The sequence below is a fragment of the Cornus florida genome, unplaced genomic scaffold (assembly GCF_030987335.1).
Source record: "Cornus florida cultivar Cherokee Brave unplaced genomic scaffold, ASM3098733v1 CherokeeBrave_3.0.0_Hap2_Chr07, whole genome shotgun sequence".
Classification (NCBI taxonomy): Eukaryota; Viridiplantae; Streptophyta; class Magnoliopsida; order Cornales; family Cornaceae; genus Cornus; species Cornus florida.
Window position 1 is genome coordinate 2894325 of NW_026775577.1, and position 26780 is coordinate 2921104.

Genomic DNA, 26780 nt, shown 5'->3' on the forward strand with positions numbered 1-26780 from the left:
ATATATATAACCTTGTCTAATTAGATTTCCTTATATTAAAAAACTCATAATAAATAGATAAATGCAAGTTATATGTGAAAGAGTTTTAAAAAAATAAAATAGATAATTTGTGGTAGAGTTTTATAGAAAGTATTTTATTTTCTATAAAAATATTCATAATAAATAAATAAATACAAGTTATATATGATAGAATTTTATATAAAATAAAATAGTTAATTTGTGATAGAGTTTTATAGAAATTATTTTATTTTTTTTAAATATATTCTTGTCTAATTAAATTTTATTTTATTAAAAAACTCAGAATAAATAAATAATGTGATAGAGTTTTATAGAAAATAAAACTGCTAATTTGTGGTTGATTTTATTGAAATTATTTTATTTTTTTTAAATATATTCTTGTTTAATTATATTTTCTTTTATTAAAAAAACTCATAATAAATAAATAAATAGGTAATATGTGTCAGAGTTTTATAGAAAATCTTTTAAAAACTCTTTTTATATGAATTAATAAGTATTTTTTATATTAATAGTTCATGTCTAATTATATTACCTTTTATTAAATAATAAAAAAAAACTCATAAAAAGGGTAATTTGTGGTAGAATTTTAGAAAAAATTATTTATTTTTTATATCAATTAATAATAAATATTTTTTATATTTATAATTTTTATCTAATTAGTTTTTTTTTTTAAAAAAAACTCATAATAAATAAATAAATAGGTAATTTGTATTAGAGTTTAATATAAAATCATTTAAAAACTCTTTTTATATCAATTAATAAATATTTTTTATATTAACAATTTTTGTCTAATTAGATCTTTTTTATTAAAAAAACTCATAGGTAATTTATGTTAAAGTTTTATTGAAACTCTTTTAAAACCTCTTTTATATCAATTAATAAATAATTATTTATATTAATAATACTTGTCTAGTTAGATTTCCCATTCTTACTATTCATATGAAAATCTATTCCATTAAATATTTTTGTAATATTTCCAACAAACCCTTCATCACATTCCAATATGGCAAAAATCTTTTGCATAAATAAAAAAAATATTTCACATTCCATTTTTCACGTGGTAAAGGTCTTTAACCTGTCTTGTCTTCTAAATATACCCAGGGCTGTCATTGACAAAAAGTTGTAGGATCTTCAACCAAATTGCAGGTATTAATCTATTTATCTTCTGAGTATATCACTTTATTATTATTTTTGTGTTGAAACGTTTGTTTGATTTTTCCATCTTTCTCTTTTCGAACATTTATATATGGAGCAAAGATAACATAAAATAAAAATTAACAATCATGTGAAGTCAAAAGTGAACCGTTTGATTTTTTTATGGAAAGAAAGTGGACAATGTTTCCAGTAAAAGGCTAAGTTGTAACCATTGGATGAAGATTCCAATCCTATGAAACTGAATAAACGCATCCTATGAAACTGAATAAACGTGTAAGCAAATAAAAAGGATATTTTTGAAAAAAATCATTCCATTTCAGATTTAATGATAGTCAACCAAACAATAAAATAGTAATAATTATTCCATTTCATAATGATTCATTCACATTCCATTCACATTCCAAGTAGCAGGAATGGAAGTAGAATTAAAAAAACCAACTAACAAAACTCCATCAAGTCCCCCCAAATGGTCGATGTTAAATTAGTTATGTAATGTCAAATTTAACCTTATTATTTAATATTAAATTATAGGGTAAAGTATATCAATGCCCCCTGAGGTTTGCCAAAAGGACAGCTAGATGAAACTTGCTCTGTTTTGGGACAATGAAACCCCCTAATAATATTTGCAAGCCAAACAGAGCCTTAAAACATATAAAAAGTCAACATTACCCTTCATTATTTTATTAATTTTAATTATAAAATATTAAAATAATTAAATGACCAAATTACCCTCAACACCCCCATCAATCCTATAACCGGATTCTGCAACAACCACACCAAAACTCCACAACCACCAACACCCACCCCCAAACCACCGCCTTGGCCTTCAAGCTCTCCAACGGAAGGAAATGATCAAGCTTTTGGTCTATCACCATGGCAATGTCACCAACTTCAAAAACACCATGGCAATGTTAACAACTTCACCTCATCCTCTCCTCCTGAAAAACCCTAACCTTCACCTTCTCAAAAGCCCCAACACAGTCTCCACCACCCACTTCAATGGCTTCCCCCTCAAACCTATCTTCGTGCCTCAACAAACCCATATCGATCACCTGTTCAACAACCCAAGTCCAAGATCGCCCAACCTTCACCTCCCAATCCCAAGATCGGGTCTTCAATTTCGCCGCCGGTCCAGCCACTCTACCTGAAAACGTGTCCAAGATGGCCAAATCTGAGCTCTAAAATTGGCGTAATGAGCGTGATGGAAATGAGCCACAGAGGGAAAAAGTTCCTCTCAATTATCCAGAAAGCAGAGTCAGATCTGCGTACCCTTCTCAGCATACCCTCCAATTACGCAAGGCGACGCAACCACCCAGTTATCTGCGATCCCTCTCAATATGTTGAAACCTCATTATCTTCTTCTAGGTCGCGGGAACAATTCGTGCTTGGGGTCCGTCGATCTGAACTGGGCTTCACCGGATTTGGGGCTCGCTGGACAGAATCAGGTCTTGTAGTTTGAAGCTTCGTCAGACTGATGGCTCCAATTTTGTGCGCCGCCGTGGGATAGATCAAGACCTGACAGAGAGAATTAATCGAGCGAGAGCACTCACCGTCGCCCTCGTCGAACAACTATTGCCACCGGCGTTAGGTAAGCTCACCGATGGAATCGAAGGATGAAGGCCCGCATCCATTCACCATCGCCACCTGTATATATATATATGTATTTGTATATACATATATATATATATATATGTATCTGTCTGTGTATATATGTATGTGTGTGTGTTGGTGTTGGGGCGGCGGAAGACGCCATTAAGCCCAACTCATGACTTGCGTACTCCGGCGTTGGGTAAGCTCACCGATGGAATCGAAGGATGAAGGCCCGCATCCATTCACCATCGCCACCTGTATATATATATATGTATTTGTATATACATATATATATATATGTATGTGTCTGTGTATATATGTATGTGTGTGTGTTGGTGTTGGGGCGGCGGAAGAGAGAACAGAGGAGAGAGAAAGAAATTGGAATGGGTATCTGAGGGCAGAAATGTCATTTCATGGTTAATATAAAAGTCAAAGGGCAGAAATGTCAACTCATTACTATTAAGGTGTCTTTGGTTACTGTATCAAACTTGAGGGGTGTCTTTGTCCCAATATAGGTTAAGTTTCATCTGGCTGTCCTTACTCCAAACCTCAGGGGGTGTCAATGTACTTTACCTTAAATTATAAGTTATAATTATTATTATAAAATTATAAAAATAATACTGGAGGTGAAAAATGAATCATAGATCACTATTAAAATAACAATTCATCTAATACTAAATAATATTATTTTAAGGAGTATTTTTAATTTTAAAATAAAAATTATAACTTTTAATTTAATATTAAATAACAAGGTTAAAGTTGACATTTTACAAACTATTTAGTGGGTCAGTCGCGGGTTTAAAATTAGAAATGACTTGAAAAGTTTTGTTAATATTAAATAACAAGGTCAAACCATACACTCCCTTGCTTGGATGACTGGCGAATCCTCCATTCGACACAGCAGCATTAGTCAAATTATCTATCAATGGCGGATTTAAGGTAGGGCTGGGCTGGGCTGGGCTCCAGCCCACCCAAAAAAAAAAATTTATTACTATGGGTAAATTTATCCCAGCCCAAAAAAAAATTTATTATTAGTACTAGCCCACCCAAACAAGCCCAAGGCTAAAATAAAGGCCTAATCCAAACAGGCCCAAGCTAAACAGGGCCTAATACATCAACTGGTGCTATGGTCCTAGCCCTAAGAATTGCAATTCCCAGACCTGTGTTCTCATCTCCACAACTCCACCGGTCCACCACTGTTCTGGCCTAAAATATTTATATAGATTATGTTATAAAATAAAATAAAAAATTGCTTCAGAAATTATGTTATTAAATTTATATTTAATTTTAGCTCACCCCATTGTCAATTCTTGGAGGCCCTTGTTATCTATCACTATCAGCAACCCAAAATTCTTCCCAAAATCCAAGTTTTTTGCTTCACTACCTATTGCCTCTCTATTTGAGCAGTTCAATTCATTGTATCAGTAAAAGGGTCGATGCTTTCACTGTAGAAGCTATAATTATCGTATCTTAGAAAGCACCCTTCGAGTATATATATATATACACGAACAGAGAGGGCAGAGAGGAAACTGGGGAGTTTTGTTGGACTCGCGGCACAGCAGTGTAAGAAATGATGGTTTTGGAAGCATTGGGCTAGGACAGGTAGAGGTGTTGTTGAGTTGACATTGATGGGTGGTCACGAGTTGTGAGAGAGTTTCCATTGCTTTGATAAAGGTTGGGATGTACGTACATGGTATTCGGTGGTGGACTGAATGGCCAAACAAGAGGCCAGCCTCAGAGATCGGAGAGTTAAGAGTGAGAGAAGATCGAGGAGGAGGCCCAGGTGAGATATGGGCAGCTTGAGGTTGAAACAAGCATGCAACTCAATCTGGGTGTCATGGAAACTTTCTTACACTCTTGTTAGTTGTTTATTTCTGTGTTTGCATTCTGTCTCTCTTAGGATTTTGTATGATAGAAGAAAAGAAAGAGAGGTGGAATGAATAATATGTTCAAGTGAATTAGACAAAGCTGACTTCTTCTTCTTGGCTTTTTGGATCTCCTTGGCTTATAAAAACTATTTTTTTTTTTTTTTTTTTTTTTTTTTGTATAAATGAAGTAAGAATGTACAAGGCTAAGAAGCCAAACCCAAAAAAAAGGAAACTGAAGACAACACCCAAAAAAAAAAAGGAAACTGAAGACAACATGTCTTACAAACAGTGCAGACCAGCCCATCAAGGCCCAAAAGAAGAAAAAGGACAATTTTAGTCTAGAGAACCCTAGACTAATGTTGTCTTCGTCTTCTTCAAACATATCCGGTGCTAACTAAAGAGGCAAACCCTAGACTGTGCAGTTTGAATTTGATTCAGAAAGAACAAGCAAGTTGGGTTATTCAATTTTGTACTTTGGGTGATGTAGTGGTGCAAGTCAGGGCAAGCTTGGCGGTGGAGGTCATACACTTGGGACCTAGATCTTCAATTATTGCTTCCCTTTACCTCAACTTTTTGCCACACGGCATTGTCAATCAACTAAACGGATCCTGTAATATAATGAGGCCGCCTGTTCTCAGTGTTAATGTGGCAATAGTAAGAAAAAAAGTGACGAGAGTAGCCAAGCCTGAGCTAGTGCAAGCTTCATAAACATATAAAGTAAACCCGTGCTGTACCTACTGTGAATGGGGTTTCTCATTTTCTTGTATACTGACTCCTCTTTCAACGTGTATACCGACTACTAAAGAGATAAGGGTAGCGTTGATGCACAGAGTTTCTCCAGCCAGATGTTCTTAAAGATAAAAATATATATATCATTTCCTGCGCTTGCAGAAGTACATGTTGAAAGAAAAAGGAATAGACATATTTGAGAAACAAGGTACTAATATATCTTGTACACCATAAAATATTACTAGGGACATCCCAAGGGGCACAAAGGAGGAGGTTAACCATAGATTACAAATGAAAGCCACACAAATAAAGAATAAAAAGGCAAAAAGTTTATATCTGGTTCTCATAAACATTTTAAACCTACAATAGAACCAAAATCAACTCTCCAATAAGCATATGATACAAATACTGATATAACTGTTGAACATGCATTTTCTAATGGCAATCGCAGCAAACAAATGCATAATTCTGTGAGATGTAATTAAAAAGACTAGAAGTGTAAGCAGATCAAAACATTTCCCTTTGTTTCAATACATATATTTCTTTCGTCAAACATTACATGACATTCCCGTAGTCTATTAAAATTTTGATAGGCATATTTTAACAAACCTGATCGACTCCAATGTAGAGAAGGGCATCAGTTGCAAACACCCTGAATCTGTGGGCCATTTTGCATGTTCAAATTCCATTGCAGAAGCTTGTTCCTTCCTTCCTCATATTTAGTCCGGCTTGTAAATTGCAAGTCTAATATGGATCAATAAGGCATTTTCCAAGTTTCAGTCCACAGTTCTCTGTACTGTAATTGATTCCAGCAACAGAAACTACAACAATTCTGATCAAAGAATCCAACCAAGAAAGCATAGTTAATTCAAAGAATCCAACCAAGAAAGCATACCCAAGATAATGGCTGTCAATATTCTAGCAGAGACGTGTGGAGTGGCCACATCATATTCGAAGGATCCAATTTCAGGAGAAACTGGTCATGGATTATCCAATTATCAATGAACCATGATTCAGTAGCACGGGTTGCTCTACACGACTATGGGCTCTTGAAAGAAGTGGTTTCTGGGAAGGCACTGAAACAGGAGAAGCTTTCTTCACTTGCTGATAACCAATTAGTCCACAGTGGAAATTCCTACCAAGGTTAAACAGAGAAACGCACTATGTATAATAAGCAACTGTAAGAACAAAGTACAGAAAAATTCGTAATTGTCAAGATGAAAAAGGAATAACAGAAAGTTTATGAATCTTATGAAGCAATTCAACAAGAGCTAGCTAACATAATATAAAGATCATAAAATACATGATCTGATGTGAACACTACAAGAAAAATGGCTTTTAACAAGGGGCGAAAACAGTTCTACAATTGGCCACAATGGGCATGAAGCTGGTGGTGTTCGAATTCGTTGTAGAAGGTATAATTTTCTACGATGGACATAGCCCCTCTTAGAAATGTAACTTTCCACAATAGAAGTTCATACTTCGACAAGGGGCAATGGCCGCTGTAGAAAGTAAATTTTTGTACAACGGGTATAAGCACCCGTTGTAGAAGGTGTGATTTTCTACGAAGAACATAACCCCTCTTAGAAATGTAATTTTCCACAACGATTTTTGCCTGTTCTACAAGGGACTTTGCCCCTTGTGAAAAGTTTTTTTTTTTTTCCAACCCCAAAAAAATTGTATGCCTGTTTTTCATGAGATCTAACACAAAACTATATGCCTGTTTTTCAATGAATATTACACAACCAAAACTCCATCCAAAGCCATATATTTTCACACCAAGCCTTGTGCAAATCAACATCAACATATTTGATGCATGCAAAAAAATAGCTCAAGTCATACAAAAAATAAAAAAGGGCAAATCCCACCGATCACAAACAAATAAATTTCAAGAAGTCTTATATTCATTAAAGATTTCAATGTACAATTCCATCATTGTTGACATATATATATATACGCACAAAAATTGTAACCTGGCAAGTAGCAATACCCACAAAAAATCAAAATAGGCAACTGCTCACTCTTCTAGGTAACCCAATTAGTCAGTGTTACACTACTTGTGTTTTTCTTGTCTTAATATCCTCGTTGTAGTGCCCGTCATCATATTCTAATGCCCTAAGAAGCACACCCAGGTATCCCAAAAGAAGATTATAATCTTGAACCTGTAAATAGAGAAAATAGAATTGGGTACAATTAATTTGTTAGACAACTAAGGAATGGAAGTAAGTCACTACAACAAAAGTGGTCTTTAGTGATGAAATCTTAGGGACGAGGCTGGTTTCATCACTAAAAATGGCCCTTTAGAGACGAAACTATACTTCATCACTGTTAGCATCTTCTTTTAGGGACAAATTAAAAAATTCGTCACTAGTCATCATTATTTTCCCAATGCGACGTGGGTTTCCGGGTTTAAGATTTTTTATCTTCTTGAAACCATCGCTGGAAATCTTTTTTTTTTTTTAAAAATTAATTCCCTGTAAATCTATCCCACTCTTTAACTTCCCAAAAAAAAACTCTCCCACTGCGCGCGATTTCTCTTCCCTCAAACTCTCACAGACGCAATCTTCCCCTCAATCTATTAATGGGTCTCTCCCAAACCCTAGGCTTCTCTTCACCTGCTATGTCCCCATCACCAAGCGACGAACTTTAGAGAGAGAATTTTTTTTTTTCCTAGTTGGGTACTCACACACACATGCCTCTATGGAGGCTCGAACCCCTGACCTCTCTTTGAGAAGTAGGGACTTGATACCGCTAGGCCACTGGCCTGTTGAGATTTGTCCGAATCACCCTACAAAGTCTTCGAATCTTTGTAAGTTTCTATTTTCGAACTCAAATCACTTCACGATTTGTTGGTTTTTCTTCCTAATTCTTGTTGTATTTTGTATATAAGATTGGATTTTATATTTTAGGGTTTTGATATGATTTTGAAAAATTACTTCACAACTTGTTACTCGTTACATTTTGCAGTTTAGGTTTTATATTGTATGCTATCTCTGTTTTAATAGTTCAATCATTTAAAGGTGTTGTATATCTTCATGCTTGCTATCTTATTTTGATTTACATTTTCACACACATATACATTTATTATGTATATTTACGTTTTCTTTTGTCTTAGCTTACCATTGGGCTTGTGGTCCAATCACAACAACACTGCCCTGTTGGCAAGGTCTGCTTCCACAGATTATGAGGCTGGAGCTAAAATTGATTCTAGAAACACATAAAATGGAAGTAAATATTTAGTTTAAAAAAAACCACTTATAAAGATCTTTCTAATAAAGTTATTACTGGTTCTATAGAGGGGGTAGCATAGTCCTAAGCTCTGGATTGTACAAGTTGTTCATAATGGTAGTGGGTGCATGTTATTGGGTGAGCTCCCTTGACTTTTGATACTTAAATTATGTCCTTAAAACTCACAGAAGTTACAAAACAAACAAACAAAAAATACTTTAGTCCCGTTACTTCCTTATTTTTCATTTTTTCTTTTCTTTTTCTCTCTTTGTTATCGAGCTATTTTCTTTTACTTTAATATTAGTACTTCTATTCAAAATCTAGTTAATGGTGTCAAAATATATATATAGCTTCCTTAGTACTCCCTATTGTGCCTTAAATATCATTTCTCTCATTATTATTTCTTTTTTGCTTTATAGAAGCAGTGAGGAAAACTCAACCAGAGCTAACGGACACATATTCAATGTGGGGCAGTGACTGAGGTAAATATTTCTTGTATTTATATTATTTTATTCCTTTTAGCAATAGAGTTGTCTCATATTCCTTAGGAAAACTCAGCTAGGGCTAACGGTCACATATTTAATGTGGGCAGCATTAACCCTGAGGTTACATTTAAGCAACAGTGACTGAGGTAATATTTCTTATATGTTTTATTTTATTCCTTTTTAATGTTGATAAAGTGCATTGTTGGAAGAAATCATTTTAATCAAGTTTAATTGCTTAGGAGAATATTACTTAAGTCTTTTGGTTTGATTTTCATAGACTCTATTGTTATGTAAATTTGCTTTGTTGCAGCTAATAAAGTGGCTCTTGCTGGGTATTCTTGTATACAAGGGTGAAGTGCTTAAAGTCAAAGCCAAAGCCAAAGCCAAAAATAGCTTGAAGAAATTTAAGATTATGGAAGACTTGTATGAAGCCCTTGAGAGTTATTTTTTGCTTGTTAGTTTAAATTTGTACTACACCATTGGAGAGTTCGTTTAATTTTGTCATGAAATTGAATATTGTAATGCAATTTTATAATGAAATTTGATGATTTACTCAAATTTGTGTCATTTTTTGGTGTTGAAATGAATAGAATTTAGTGTAGGAATTTAACTGAATGGCAATAAATTTGATTCTCAAAAGGGCATTTAGCAACTAAATCAGAGACTTTAGTGACAAGAATGAATACTGATTATGCATTTTCAGCTTTGTCACGAGAAATTTTTGTTATTATATACTAAAATGTTGGTGGATTTTTATAAGCGAAAGCCTGCATATTCCAAATAAAAATCCATCATCATCAACAGGAGTAACATGTTTACAAGAGACTACAAATGTATGAAGAGTGTGGTAAATGTACAGCAGCAACTTACTCTGGTGCTCTGGACGAACAGAGGGAGTAGAATGCAGGGTAAAAATGTTCTTGTGAAAGCACAATTCTACAGGGAAGGAGCTTTTGATTCCCTTTCGGAGTTCTTCAGTCTCATTCTCTGCAGCATATACAACATCTTATTAATTTAAAAGCAAAATTCTCATGCCAAAGGTTAACCCATCCATGGCCGGACTCTATCCCAATAAACACAAAAGGCTTAACCCCATTCCGGGCTATTGTTGATCCTATAGAAATTCTAATGGAACTAATGATTTTAAGTACCTGAAACAACTCTGCAGTAAATGAGCTTTTGATTCCCTCCTGAATTTCTCCAGTCTCATGTTCCTCAAGTATAAACAACTTGTTATTAATTTAAGAGCACAAATCTCATGCCAAAGGTTATGCCGGACTCTATGCCAATCAATACAAAGGCTTAACCCCATGTCTATCATATGTTAGCTTAATTTTACCAGGATTTGAGCCTACTTATGAAGAAGGCAAAGTTATATAATAAGTTGTTAATTTATGATATCACATTATGTGATAGTGTTGATCCTATATGTGGGATGGTGTGAGCCTTATTACCATAGTTACGACATTGATTCCAAGTTCTAAAGGAATTAATGATATTAAGTACCTGGAAACACTCTGCACCTGCAGGGAAGGAGGTGTTAGTTCCCTTTTTGATTTCATTAGTCTCATTTTCCTGCAATATAAACAATATATCTTAATAATTTAAGAGTAAAAGACTGGTGCAGCACAATAAAATATCTCAAATTACTCTATTCAGGAATACTTTGTGTACATGGAAAAGTATCTCAAATTTCTGGGCCTTGCACTGCTTTTCCACATGAACTCAACTCGGAGTATTCAAATTACTCATGCAGGGTACTGCTTTTCCACACAATTCTAGACGGAATTTAATTCAGGCACACACAATTCACTACTATGATTGCCTTTCAAAGAAAATTAACTACTATGATCCTAGATGACACAGTTCACTACTATGAATCAATCAAGAAGTCAGATATTTAAGCACAAATTCATCAAAAGAATTGTAAATTATGAACAAGTTATTCATATCAACAGGAATTGAGATCACATACAATTATACCAACACATACAAGAGGACGGGAAGGAGGATTGGCAAGCTGAGATTGCTGATATTTCAAAATGGTCCAATCAAACACATAATCAAACTGAAACCATGAAGCAAAAAGAAAGCAACAAACTTGAGTGTGTAACTTTGAAATTAAAAGCATAACTACTGCGCTTAATTTGATCTTTCCAAAACCTAATGGATACATAGAAGGTCAACATATTTTTTTTTTTTCCTGAATGATAGAAGGTCAACATTATCATACAATTTTAATCAAAAAATATTTCTACAGTTTCTTTCAAGAATCGACTGCTATGAATCATCAAGAATGTAATGATTCAAATTAAGCGCAGAATCGTTAAATGAAACGCAAATTCAGGAATCAAAAAAAATGAAGAGAAACTTCAAGAATCGACTGCTATGAACGCAAATTCAAGAAAAATTATTGAACTTGAACTGCTTCATGATTCGAGAAGAAAAATTAGAATAAAATAGGGACTTCGTCATTTGGTAACACATACCCACATAGGCGAAGAAAAGGCAATACAGAGCTCCAATGATTGGTGCTGGGATTGAGGCAAAGACAGCTCCGAATTTCCCTGAATAGTAAATTATGTTTAACAAATGTACTTGGAAATGAAGGTTTATTTACTATGGGTTAAAAACTTAAACTACGGATTATTTGCATTATTTGGACATCATAACAGCTAACTTACCAAGTATGGAAAAGAAATTCATGAAACCAGCAGATATGTGCACAACTCTTTGGCTGCCAACACGTGTCAATGCTAACAAACCAGCATTTTCACTGTAGAATGGGAGGAAAAATCAAGTTTTATTCCCCTGCTGATTAAGAATGAAAATTTGCAACACAATTTACAAATTTATTGCACAAGAATCTTACACTGATACTAAGGATCCATTCCCGGTTCCAAATATTCCAGAGAACAATATGCCCACTCCCTTCGATAAAGAACAGAATTAAGATGATTATAACACACAGAACATTGACAATTACAGAGTCAAATTTGGAGAAGTACTTTATGAACAGAATTCATGACCAAAAGAATCCCATTCAAAGTGACATGGCAGATTAGTTTCCCATCATTTCAAGACAAAGAGCCATCTTTTTAGTTAAATGCCACTACTATGTCAGATGAAAATTTTAGTTAAATTACGCGTGAACCATTCTTTTTAGTTGGGGGGAGGTTCAACAATATTGAGTAGGCCACTAATTCTAATTATTCATTTTGGAAGCAGCCCATGTAAAAATTGAGTGTGGAAAATAGCGCCATATCTAGAGTCTTTTAGGCTTAGCATTGAGGTGTTAATGAAGGCAAAAATACAGACAAAGTTATCACTGAGTCAATTTTACCTGCCAACCAACACCGTGACTGAGAATAGAAGGTCGCAAAGGAGTTGCACTTGCATGCCTTGACACAGCAATCAAGGCACCAGTGGACTGTTGACATTTCAAAAGTACATAAGAGATGAATAAATTCGCGAAGCTATCCACGTTAAAAACTGCCAAAGAAACCAGTGAATCGATGTGGCTATGCAAAGTACAAAATGCCAATTATGAAAGCATCAAGCTCTTCATACTTAAAGCAGCAATAAAAATATATATATATGTCTAAGTAAAAGAATCCGAAAATGAACTAGGCAATGTGAACTCTACTTGGAGAATGGTTAAGAAACACAAAAAATTTCATGCAACAAACAATGCAAAGAGAACGGAACTATAACCTTTTCATTCTTTATTCTACAAAATTTGAAAGCATAATTCCATGTGACATATAAAAATCAGTGCATCACTAGAAATATTCCGGAGAATAAAAAATGCATCACTAGAAATGCAAATGATCAAAACATAGTCACTTGATAAAATTCAAAGAAACAAGCAAACTCACTTCAAATGCATTCAGAATTGCATTTTTTATTCTATAGCTTTTGAAGGCACAGCTCTATGGATATATCCATTAGAGAAAATCAATTCATCACAAAAAATGAAACTTAAACTCAAATGAATGAAGGAAGAATTAAACATCCCAAGAAAAGAGAACCGTTCTACTTTTGAAGACAAAAGTGCATTGCACATGGTACATCACACACACAGCGTATGATGGGGCTATAGATTAGATCAAGTAATGTAAGCAACTGATCTCAAGGCAATAATCCAATACAGATGTGTGATAAGTAATTAATACAAGTGGATGGTCTCAAAGCTTCCACGTTAATTAAACGCAGTAAATAAGAAAGAAAATGTGGTAAATATGAAGTTTTCTTTTAAAAATTTATTTATTGAACTTCCAAGCTAGTACAGAGAAATATTACAAAAGAGAGAAAAGAAAAATTGAAAGATACCTTGAAGGGAAACTTTGCCCTCTATTTATACATAAAATGGACTTGAAATTATCATTTTGAAGTCCGCATAGTGCATGGGATCGTGTGCTGGAATAATGCAGTCGGTCGGCCCACCACTAAGTTCTGTCTCCTTATCAGATAGAAAGTGGATATCTGATGAAGGAAATACTGTAGAACCAAAGACTTTTGAGAAAAGTTCTTTGGCTTCTTCTGTCGGCAGGATAAGAGGAATCTTCACTTTTTGGGTGGATTCATCTTGTCCCTCAAGTGACTGGTGAGAGAGTCCCAATAGTCTGCTACTGTAGGCTCATCTTTAGAAATAAGATCTTCATTGGGATCTTGTGCATAACCAGCTAGACAGGAAAACTGATTACCTTCTTGACTGGTCTGGCTAGAGACTGATAAGGAGAATACCTCCTTTTGCAAATAATTCAGTTGCTTCAGAGGCACATGCACAAATACAAGTACATCCATATAGGTTTAATTCAAATTGCTTTTAAACCTTTAACCTTGTTAGGTATGGATGCTTGTATTCAAGCAACCCTTCGGGATGCTAATGCAATTGCCTTAGTTGATAGTGGTGCAGACATGAACTGCATACAGGAAGGATTGGTTCCTACTCAATATTTTGAGAAAACCACTCAAGGTCTTACCAGTGCAAGTGGAGGTAAGATGCAGATTAAGTATAAACTTAATCATGTTTTCATTTGTAAAGAAGGTGTTTGTTTACCATCTACCTTCTTACTCATCAGAAATATGGCACAACAAGTTATTTTGGGCACCCCCTTTTTAGCTTTAATTATGCCAATTGAGAAAATTGATTCTCATGGAATATGCTCTAATTTACATGGCCAGTCAATTACTTTCCAGTTCTTGACCCCACCAGTAAACAAGCATATCAATGCTCTTAAAGATAACATTATCTTTAAGGAAAAGCAACTGAATTATTTGCAAAAGGAGGTATTCTCCTTAGCAATTAATCAAAGATTGGTACAACCCACTGAGCAACAGAAAATTGAGTCATTACGACAAACCTTTCTAAAGGAAATTTGTAGTGAAATTCCTAATGCTTTTTGGGGCCCGAAAGAAGCATATTGTTTCTTTACCCTATGAAAAGGGATTTACCGATCGCATGATTCCTTCGAAAGCTAGTCCCAGCCACATGAAAGCTGACTACTTGGAATTATGTAAAACTGAAATCAGCTCTTTAATGGCAAAGAAGCTTGTCACTACTAGCTACTCTCCCTGGAGTTGCAGAGCTTTTTATGTCAATAAAAATGCTGAAAAGGAACGAGGAATTCCTCGCTTGGTTATTGATTATCGGCCACTCAATCTTGCTTTGAGTTGGATCCGGTACCCAATTCCCAACATCAAAGATCTTTTAGATAGATTACAATCTGCTGTAATTTTTTCTAAATTTGATCTTAAATCTGGATATTACCAGGTACAGATTGCAGAAGAGGACAGGTACAAAACAGCTTTTTGCGTACCTTTTGGACAGTATGAATGGACAGTGATGCCATTTGGATTAAAAAATGCCCCTTCAGAATTTCAACATATTTTGAATGACATATTTAATCCTTTTACTGAATTTTCTATAGTTTATATTGATGATATTCTCATATTTTCCAAATCAATCGATCAGCATTATAAACACTTGAAAATTTTCAAAGATGTTATTTACCGAAGTGGTTTAGTAGTATCTGCTCCTAAACTAAAACTGTTTTTAACTCAGGTCAGATTTCTTGGACATGAAATTTGTGATGGAAAAATTAGACCTATTAATCGCAGTATTGAGTTTGCTTCTAAGTTTCCCGATGAACTTAAGGATAAAACTCAGCTTCAAAGGTTTCTGGGTAGTTTGAATTATATTCGAAATCACTACAGAGATCTTGCACAGGATACAGCAATTTTGTACACCAGGTTAAGGAAAATCTCCTTCCCCATGGACTTTGGAACACACCAAGGCAGTCCAGAAGATTAAACTCAGAGCAAAACAAATTCCTTGCTTAGCTCTAGCCAATTCTTCATGGTTCAAAATTGTGGAAACAGATGCCTCCAATATTGGATACGGGGGTATTCTTAAACAGAAAAATCCAAACACAGGAACAGAGGAGCTTGTTCGCTTCACTTCAGGAACTTGGAAAAATGCACAGTTAAATTATTCAACCATCAAAAAGGAAATTCTTTCTTTGGTTAAATGCATTTATAAATTCCAAGATGATTTAATCAATCAGAAATTCTTGTTACGCATTGATTGTAGTGCTGCTAAACAAGTACTGGAAAAAGATGTAAAGAATTTGGTCTCCAAACAGATATTTGCTGGTTGGCAAGCTGATTTATCTGCTTTTGATTTTTCTATTGAATATATTAAAGGCAGTTCTAATTCTTTACCTGATTTTCTAACTCGTGAATTTTTGCAGGGTTCATGAATCCGCCCCCACATGGGCAGGGCCGGGGTAATACTCCAAAGGCTCGTGGCAAAAACAAGGCTAAGGCCAAAGTGGTTATACCACTCAACGATGATCAATTTCCATATTTGGAACATGTTGCTGATCTGCTCAACACCCCTTCTAAAGGAAGCAGCAGTACCCAGCAAAAACAACAGAAACCAACCATGAAAGAGGTTCTTGAACAAGAAACTCCATGGATACCTAATCAAAGGTATATTCAAACAGTATTGGTACTGGATTCTCAAGATGAGCAATGGATGCCAGATCCTTGGGAAGTAAAATCCAGATATTTCCAAACTCAACAATATGCTGCACCGGATGGTCGCCATAGATATATCTATGAAGCCATTCTTACTGAAACTTCCTCTGTGGAAATCAACCACACGAAGCAATTTCCGAATTCCAAAGATAGTCCTCTTACTTATAGTAAAGCTATCTTTAAGAGGCTTATACGGCCTAGTGATTGGGGATTAAATCCTAATTTGCCAAGGAAAATATCCTATGGTCACAATTACAACTATTGGGATTATATCTCAGCTTGGACATATTCGTTCTTTTATCAAAATCCGAAGCATAAGCATTCTTGGTTCTTCAAGATATGCCCTCAATCAGTTAAGGCTGATTTCCCAAACTGGGTTATACCCTGGTGGGCTATATTTGGCCCTGATCTGGATATGTTGCCCGAATCAGTCAGACAATTATACTTGCCATGGCAACAATTTCATCCTCAATTACGGGGACAGGATAATATTCCTATAGGGAAATCCACCCTATTGTTCTTTACTGAATTTGGAATCCCTTGGATTTGGAAATGGGATTTCCAATGTGGTTATACCACTGAAAAGTTACCAGTCCTCCAGAGGATTTTTTGTTACAGATGGTGGTCAGGGATGACTCAAGATCCTATCCAAGCCCTCCTCCATCAGATCAGAAAGAAAACAATGGAATACATGGATAAGATTCCAAAGTTAACTATTCCAGAACCCGAAATCTTTAACCCATTTGAACTTGTTAAAGATATGATCAGAAAACAACAACCATTAATTACCGAAGCAGATTTAATGGTTAAATGCATGGATTTTATGAGAACAAAATTTGTTAAATCCTTTGAATCCTCCACTCCTACAGTACGAGATGATGCATCCATGATATCAGTCTCTAGCCAGACCAGTCAAGAAGGTAATCAGTTTTCCTGTCTAGCTGGTTATGCACAAGATCCCAATGAAGATCTTATTTCTGAAGATGAGCCTACAGTAGCAGACTATTGGGACTCTCTCACCAGTCACTTGAGGGACAAGATGAATCCACCCAAAAAGTAAAGATTCCTCTTATCCTGCCGACAGAAGAAGCCAAAGAACTTTTCCCAAAAGTCTTTGGTTCTACAGTATTTCCTTCATCAGATATCCACTTTCTATCTGATAAGGAGACAGAACTTAGTGGTGGGCCGACCGACTGCATTATTCCAGCACACGATCCCATGCACTATGCGGACTTCAAAATGATAATTTCAAGTCCATTTTATGTATAAATAGAGGGCAAAGTTTCTCTTCAATGTATCTTTCAATTTTTCTTTTCTCTCTTTTGTAATATTTCTCTGTACTAGCTTGGAAGTTCAATAAAGAAATTTTCTGTAAGTCTGTTTAAATTTTATTTATTTGAAATTAATATTTAGTTTTTAATATAAAATTTAGTTTCAAAAATGAAATGTTTACTTTTTTACAAGGTTTAAAGCTAAAATTTAGTAAATAAAATCCGGTAAATAACCATTTTTGTTGTAGTGTTTGTATACTCCACTCTCGATTCAATGATTGAGAGTACGAACTCACGTAAGAGTTCCTGCGATTGTGGGTCGTTACAAGAGGGGTAGATTAAGAACCCAGCAGTTGGGAAGCTAATTGTAAGCATTCTAAACATAGTTCACTTCATATCCATAAATATATATACGCAAAACACACACTTGTTTTGCAAACCCTATACATGTATATAGATTGTTAAGACTTTAAATAAGGTTTTATATTTGATTCTTTTTTGCATCAAATAAAATATAATAAATAGAGTATAATTCAATGATTAATCATGTACACCGATTTATATAGCATCAAACACTCATATATAGCAAGGACACAGACCCGTACAAACCCAACAAGGGAGAACAATATATACAAACAAGAAGTAGAGAATGCTCCTGTAACCGGCCCATGCACAATTCATTGAAGAATCACACCATTATAAAGATATCTAGGAATTATGTCAAAATCATCTTTAATATATACAACCACTAATTTTTACCTCCAAAAACCTAATATAATAGCTCACTTGATGTTTACTTGGACTGGACAAAGCCTAACTGATATATGCAGCACTAAGTGTTAAATAAGTACCAAAAGAGAAGGGATAAAAGGAAGAAAGGCCATCAAAATTAATGTATGAAAAAGCTGAAATCCCTAACTCGACAAATTCAAAAGCAATGAAGAGAATGAGTTCACTATAAACCAAATTCTGTCACAACCATAAACTACTCATGCATGAAAGAATCCAAATTGGAAATATAGAATCACGGACTATTATCTTTTATTTTTGTTTATTCTTGGCAACTGACCGATCTCCATCAAATAATCAGTAGGTAGACTGAAATGTTATGCAAAAAAATCATATCAATTGCCAATCAACTCATTCAAGCATGAAATGATAACTTCAACGAAATCAAAATCTATAAGAGAAATATTTATATAACATATCATTAAACTCATATAATCATAACACGTATATATGTATTTTCTTCTACAGGACTGAATGATGAGAGATTTTTCAAAAGCAAATCAAAAGCCTAAATTGCAAAACTCAATTATTTACAAAGTATCAGAATTGAGAAGAACAAACAACAAATTGTGAAGTGATTAAGAAATATAATATAAGATTTGAAACTTACAGAGATTTAAGGGCTTCAATCTATTGTTGATGGAGAAAATAACAGGTTCTGTGATGACTGTGATCCTTTTAAACACTTCGCTTCTTCGTTGCGCGCTTATCTTAGGGAGTCTGAACAAGAATAATATGGTTTATGAGCCCCAATCCCATCCTTTCGCCTCACGAGATAGCATTTGAACACGGATCAGCAAGGTAAGCTAAGTGGATGATGTTGATGGTTCAAGGTGTTGTTGATTGGTTTGGCTGACTACCCGGGCAGATTCAGATGAAAAGCCTCAGACCTAACGAGACCAATAGGTGCCTCTTGGGGCTCGGGTTAACAGACCGGCCGATTTTGCACCAAACTTGTTAGATGAGGGCACATCAAAGAAAGATAAATCTAGGGTTTTTGAGATAAAAAGAGGCGAAAACTGAGGAGAGATTAGTGGGAAGAAGGATAGTGAATTTTTTTGTTTTTGATTAGGGATTGGATAGTGAATTTGATCAAAAGATCAATTTGCGCTCACGGGGAACCTGTGTTAGAGCTCAGAGAAGGAAGAGAGGAGAAGAACAGAGATGAGGGTTCAAAGAAGAACAGAGATGAACCATATATATATATATATACACGCACGTACCTGGGTTATTTTCCTCTGAAGGTGAAACTCGCAAAATTTGGGCTTAGAGGATTAGGGTTTCGTGTGGATTTTGGTTGATGGATTGATGTGTACGAATTTGGGAGGTATAGGAATGCTACCTTTTTTGCGCGCTGCTAGAGCTTGATGAAAAAAAAGCCGCCTTTTTTCATCAAGCCGCCAAAATTAACTTTTCAGAAAAAGAAACCCTATTATATAAGTGGCCATGCGGGCCTGTTGTAGAAAGTCCCTTCTACAATGGGCTATCTGGGCCTGTTGTTGAAAACTACTTTTCTACGAGGGCTTACACGGCCTGTTGTAGAAAGTACTTTCTACAAGGGCTATGCACGCCCCTTGTAGAAAATGTGTTGTTAAAAGCCGATTTTGTTGTAGTGGAAGGTCTCTTCAGAGCTCACAAAAACCCTACGGATTGAAATTTTAATAACAATCAACATCAGTTATATTCAATTCATAGAACTGTAAAGATAATTTTGTGAGGTTTTGGTGGGGTTGGCAACAATGGCAATGATGTTAATCCTATAAGATGGTTACAATAGTGGTGAAGGAATTGATAAGGTGAAAATGGTATCCTCTGTGACAAACGAATACCAAATAAACTTTAAAAAAAATTCTATAGAACGGTTACTAGGCCAGCAATATTGTATGGAGTGGGGTGTTAGGCGTTGAAAAAGACACAAATACAATGCATTCATTAGTGGAAATGGGATCTTACGTTGGATGATAGGAGTTACTAAAACAGAAAAGATAAATAATGAACGTGTTAGGGGAACATTAGGTATAGCGCCTATAAATGATAAAATTAGCAAAAGTAGACTTAAGTGGTATGGTCATATTCAACACAGACCTGATGATGCACATGTTAAAAGAGGTAGAGTTGTTTGTCTAGAGGGTAAGCGACAAAGAGGCAGACCAAAGCTTACGTGGGAAAAGTATTTAAAAACGATTTTTAAAATCTAAATTAAGAGCAGACATAGTCTATAATAGGATGGACCAAAAGAGTGGAAAAAGAGAATTCATGTGGCTGACCCCATCCATATGGGACAAAGGCAAGGACGGTGATGATGAATTTATAAGTTCAATTCCCAAGTTATCCAACTGAGGACCTTGTAATTTGGATTTCCCAATCCCTTCTTTGTCCCAAAACCGTAGCCCCAGATTCCTCGTTAAACCCCACCCATATGCACCCTTACCAAGTCTCTTGTAGGCTTCAGCATTTTTTACCCCTCTTGAGCAACTTTTGATTGGCTTCTATAAGAATCTTTCCCACAAGCAGATCTCTTAGAATCAACAAACTGTTGGAGCATTTAATTTGGAGAGTAACTCACTAACTCCTTATCTTCTCTGAGGCTTTTGCAACAAAGATGTGATAGGAGAAACTCTGAGAACTCCAAATTCACAACTTGAGAATTGAATAATTATCATTGATGTCATTGTTTAGTACGCACAAATCTTTCGCAACATGCTTAAGTTATTTTCCCAATGTTTCTTGAGAAATATATGCCTCTTTATTCTAATATTCTTGTACTTTTTTGAGTGGTTTTATACCGTGTTTGAACATTGGTCCACCCATTCAATTTTGTGGTATAATACAATGCTAATCAATTATGAGAAATATCTCAACTGTTTTGGGGATTTCAATTAATTACTTTGCTTTCTTTTTTACTTTTCTTCATAAATATATGACTTTGTTTTCTTTTTTTTTCTTTTCCTCCACAAATAAATGACTTTATTTTCATTTAACAGTTTAACTATAGTGAATGGAGTGTTGTGTCCATATAACAACACATCAAATGTTACCAAAACATTACTAAGCAATTTATTCCCACCAAACATCCATAAAGCCCCATTATTCTCTGCCTAACTATACAAATAAAATTGTAAAAAACTAGATAAGCATATTTTATTTTTTGGGAGCGTAAATTTTTTTCCTTCTCTTTTACCTGTTGTTAAGCAAGGAGGCAAAAATATTCCATAATATCTCAATTATAAAGCAAAAGCAGAATGCAAATGAGAAGCTTGAAACAGAAATGTTACTATTATTTTTATTATGTCAAAAGAGACCACTGCAAAAGAACTGATAGGTTAGATAAATTTTTTTCTTTACCATTAGGAAGCAAGGGCTCCAACTTTCGAGTTGATGCATGAACTCATAATCCACCTGTAAGAAGAGAGTAAAACTGAAGTTAGTATTGAGTACGAAAAGCTGGGCTGATCAAAGAAACACCAACAGTTCAATCATTATAATTTGAGCAATCTTTAAAGGGACCTTTTGGACTTTTGGGAAAGAGTAAAGGTTCGGTAAGCCAACTTAAAAGTTAAAACTGCATTCTGCATGCAAGAAAACAGAAGTGTAAAACTATTTTAAGGATTCTGTCTTAAGTAATGAACCTCGACACAGAGACAGATCCTAGAAGATAAGGGAAAGATCGCCATTGGCTGGACTGAAGCCAAAATGAAAAGTCATGAGACTCCTGACCAGGTATTAAACTAAGCCAAAGCCTCAATTTATGCTTGCATAACTTTTATATAAAGCCACCAAAAAAAGAATCATCTTCCAAAATTGTCATTATCCAATCAGGGCATCATCTGATCTCCAAGATGGGAGTCCCTGAAAGGTGGTTTTCAACTTTTCTGGCATCAGCAAGTATGCCAGATGTGTATTAACCATATACAGTAACATGTACGCATATCAACAGTCGACATGGAATTAATAAAAGAATGGAATTACCCATAAGTCCTATTTTTTTCCTTCTAATGACCAAAGTCATATCAATTTTCAATACACCGTTAATTCTGACATTTTGATAAATGTTTCCGTATAAGTTCTAAATTCATAAACTTCCAACCGTACCCAAACTTTATCTCACTCTATTCTCTGAAATAGTAATATTGTTTTTTATTGTTACCACTATGAAGAAAAGATTAACATTTTTCAATTTTAGAAAAAGATGGTTTACAAAACAAATCAATTTTTGCAAGAAATTTATAATTGCACAAATTTAATTCTAATCTATGAAGGTATAAATGGAAGATTGAGAGCTTTAAAACTAATATGGAAAAAAAGTTTCAAAAATAGAACTTAATGATTTTATTGAAACTTTATAAGACTTACTGTTTTTTTAAAGGAAAAAGTAGGACTTCCTAGTAATTTTTCCTGAAAGAATTCAAAAAGAAAGGTACCAAGATGTCCCACTCACCATTGGTACAACTATTCTGCCATGGCCTGTTTGTCTCAACAACGTATAAGAGAGGAGTCAGACACTTTGACTTACTGTCCTAATCACGAACACAAGACTGATGTAAATAAGAGCACAACCAGTCAAAATACATAACCAAATACTTCAAGAATATATGATACATATTCCTATATTAAATTGGTTGAGGAAGCATTATGTTTCAAGATGAATGCCGGAGCAAGGTAATGAAGTACTTCCAATTCCAATTACACTGTGGAATATACATATGCTAAGAGAAATCCCAATTCAAATTTATATATACATATATAAACACCAAAAAACAATTACATATAATAAGCCCTCAGGACTCATTAGTTACAAGTTAGGACCCAACCCAAGGTATGTTATATATGATTCCAAGTAAAATGGGTATATTAAAAACTAATAATAACCGTATTGACAAATGACTAGAGGTCTAATTACCGAATTTTATTTTCTATTAATATAATTTAGTGTCACCAACTTCCTTTGATAACTGTATTAATTCGGGGAACTAAGCAAACAGAGATAAAGTGCATAAGCTGATAATCTAGAAAGGGAGGGGGAGGAGGGAATAAGTTGATAACATGATCGATTTCACATATAGATAAAGAAGATGGCATCTCCTCCAAGTCTCATACATATAGTCTTGAACCATTTCCGTCTGAAAAGCTACAGCCAACCATTTATTTTGAGAAGAAAGGAAAGCAGGGAAAAAGTGAAAAGGGCCAGAATAATATCCATACACTGTCCAATGGTGGATATTAATTTCTTGTCTGAAAATCCAAGCTCAAACAAAACCTTAGCACTTCCAGATCCATTCCACTACCACCATCTATTTTTAAAGCATAAGATTTCAGGTAAACAGAAATCAAATTGAGTAACTGTATCTTAATCAGTTTAGGATAAACAAACATAATAGAAAACTTTTTCTCGTTCAACCTCAACAACAGATTTCAACAGTCAAACAATATTCAAATACATAACTACCTTGAATGAGCAAAGCTGGATTCCCATCCCGTGGATTGGTAATCTTGTCTGTAACAACAAAAGTAGCCCCATTTGGTACCTATTGCAACGTCAAACATACACGGATAGTTATAGAATACACACAGCAAGAATTGAATCACAAACATACACCACTAACACAGCATTATCATCAATAAGAAACATAATGCACAAGTTCAGAAGGAGATCTTAACCTGAAAAGCTTTAAACAATTTCTCCTGTTCTAGATAATATAACTTTTTACAGTTGTAGAAAGAATATGCAATAGTATCCTGTTTAAAAGTGATTTATAGACCTACCTAATGGCTTCTAACTCTTAAGACAACATGTTCAAAATCTAAAAATCCAACAACAAATTCAGAGACGGCAAAAACTAAATAGAAATTCACCTCATTGACTGCATTATCAAGCAACGCCGCCATAGCTGCAATTGAGAAGCAATAAAAACAGTGATACGGAAGATTGGACTAAATTTGAAATATAAAATGAAGTCGTCACGCCATTTTGTTACATAAAAAGTATAATATAGTGAACCAAATAAAACACATACATGAAATATACCTCCAAAGACCCATTTATGTGATGTGGCATTTGAGTGGAGGAACATAGGATGAGCGCTTACAAGATTCTACCCATCTGATACCAAATTGTGATATAAACTTCTCTTCAAAACAACTGTTTTAATATGAGAGTGCAGACAATTATTATTCTTTATACATTTACTCTAGTTAATTTATCACATTATCCAGTTCAAATCCTTGTAGTGTATCTAAGGTCTCTCTCTCTCTCACTTTTGAAGCTCAATTACATTAGCTTCTTGGACAAACTCCAACGAGCACACTAGATCCGTCTTGGCCATCCAACTGGAAGCACAAACTGAAAATTGAAGTATATGATATCACATGCTTAAAAACAAAAACGCATGGACCACCTACCAATTCAGGCTGCCTAGATTGAACCATGTGGGATGCAAGAAAATTATTGACATATTGCACGAATAGGGAACTGAATAAAATTATTGACCCATATGGTGAAATATGAGCCTAGTGGACTGCAGCAAGTGAACTGAATAAAAGAGTTAAAAAATAAATAAATAAATTTACTGTGATCATTGTAAAAGGAGACACTCACAAAAAGGCACAGCTCTAAGCCCAATTATTTAGATTTTTCAATTGATTAGGAGTAATGCACATGGTTGTTTCAGAGAATTTTTTTTTTATTATTATTATAAGTAATTGTTTCAAAGACCTTTGGATTTAATGTTCTCTTCCTGTGATCAGTAAACATGATTTATTTGAGCATTCAAATAATTTTTAAAAGAGGTATATAACAATTTTCACGAACATTGGCAAACATTAATTTCTTGGGATAAAAACAAATAAAAATGGTTATAAGAAAATAAGAATCAAAAAGCAAATTCATGGAAAAACGTTTATCTGGAAAAATAAAAAAGAAGAGAAGAACCATTCATAGAATCAAGCCAAATAGAAATAAGACCACAAACATGCTTACAAAATTAAGCTTCTATGTAATCTGAAAAATCTATGAACAAATAAATAATACAACAAAGTAAAACACGTTCAAAATAGCAACTACAAAGCAAGCAAATTAACAAATATGGACTGAGAGAGTCAGAGTGTCTTTTCATACATACATTACTGTGATTATACCAGCTGTGAAGACAGTTAGATCGATGTATGTTGTGGAACTGAAAGTTTCATGAACTGTAGATATTTACTTCATTAGACTCTACTGAAATGGCAGGTGAAGTTCAAGCTCTCCCTTTTTCCATTCTAAAACTACATTTTTTAGATCGCTGAGAAGTGAAACCCTCCCTGCGCAAATCAACATAGTATTGCAGGAGTTTCGCTTGCCTGACCACACCAACCGCTCGGAGTAGGTTAGGTGAACCAATCCCAGCCCCAAACTGGTACTTTAACAACTAACACTTCTATTGAGATAAAATCAAACAAATAAATTTACAGATCAAATCTAATTTAAGTACTCTATACACTTCTATTGTGGATCATGACTTCTGAGACTGAGAAGAACAGACATTGAGTGGCTTGCTCCGAACAGAGATTGAGCGGCAATTGCAGGTCAAGAAACGAAGCCATGATAGAGTATCATCTGGATCTCAGTGCTTTAAAAGCTTCGTGGAACCAAAGAATACCGAGCAAAGGGCTCAGATTATAATTTGATACCACACATCTGAGGTTTGGAAACTGTGAAATTCGGATCTAAGAAGCTGTCGATTCCTAAAATAATCAACGATCCGTCGTACATCGCCGGTCCCTAGATCTAGACGTTGTTGAGCGACATTCAATCGTCGGAAGATGATTCTCAGTGACGATCAACGAGAGAGGGAGGACGATGGGTAACAGAGCGGGAAAACGGCGTCGTGCTTTCATTTTGGAAGCCTTAAAAAATAATAATAATAAATATAAAAATAATCCTTAGTGGTTGTTTTTTAAAAAAAATAAAATAAAGACGGGCTAAGTCACAAAGAGCAGGAGAGTGGCATATTTCAAAAAAAAATTAGAGTGGTATATGTTTGTATCAGTAAATATATGTTTTAAATAAATTTTATACAAATAAAAAATAGAATAGTGAATTAAATATGAATTCATTATAATCAATATAACATGCTTTATAAAAATGCATAAATTAATCAAACAAGACAACAAAACAAAATGCTTTATAAAAACAAAAATATAATTGTGAATGAGGTATAACAGAAGAAAAAAAGTCTACTTCTAAGCATAACAGCATAAAATAAATAAATAAATAATAAAAATTAATGATGAATTTAATTCATTTTTATACATTTTACCTTCTTTTAGCTCTCAAGATGACAACCATTATCTTTGAAATAGCAAAGTTCAAAAGCAAAAGAAAAAGACAACAATACTTCAGTTTACAAATTCTACTACCAAACTTTAAAACAGACATGAAATATCCAAGCTTCCAAACCCAAAAGCAAAATGGGACTACAAAAACAAAATGTTAGAGACTATTTTGCTACAATCTAGTTGATCCATGGCCTCTTGTGTGACACCCCCGGATTTTCGGATGCGGGTTGGCCAGGCCCACGCCCGATTACCCGAGGATATCAAAACAATTAGCAATAATCGAACAC

General features: G+C 34.6%; 1 long non-coding RNA gene across 1 annotated transcript; it reads right to left on the bottom strand.

Annotated features, from left to right (window-relative positions):
* Positions 1-4774: 4774 nt before the first annotated feature.
* Positions 4775-26431, bottom strand: LOC132315749 (uncharacterized). The gene is made up of 15 exons (XR_009483840.1): positions 25296-26431; positions 24203-24277; positions 24031-24065; positions 23624-23702; positions 23380-23468; positions 22616-22689; positions 18788-21576; positions 12417-12503; positions 11946-12004; positions 11758-11849; positions 11563-11640; positions 10225-10648; positions 9944-10060; positions 6256-6495; positions 4775-6156 (listed from the first exon to the last, which is right to left on the bottom strand). It is a non-coding gene; the product is annotated as an uncharacterized LOC132315749 (long non-coding RNA).
* Positions 26432-26780: the final 349 nt, after the last annotated feature.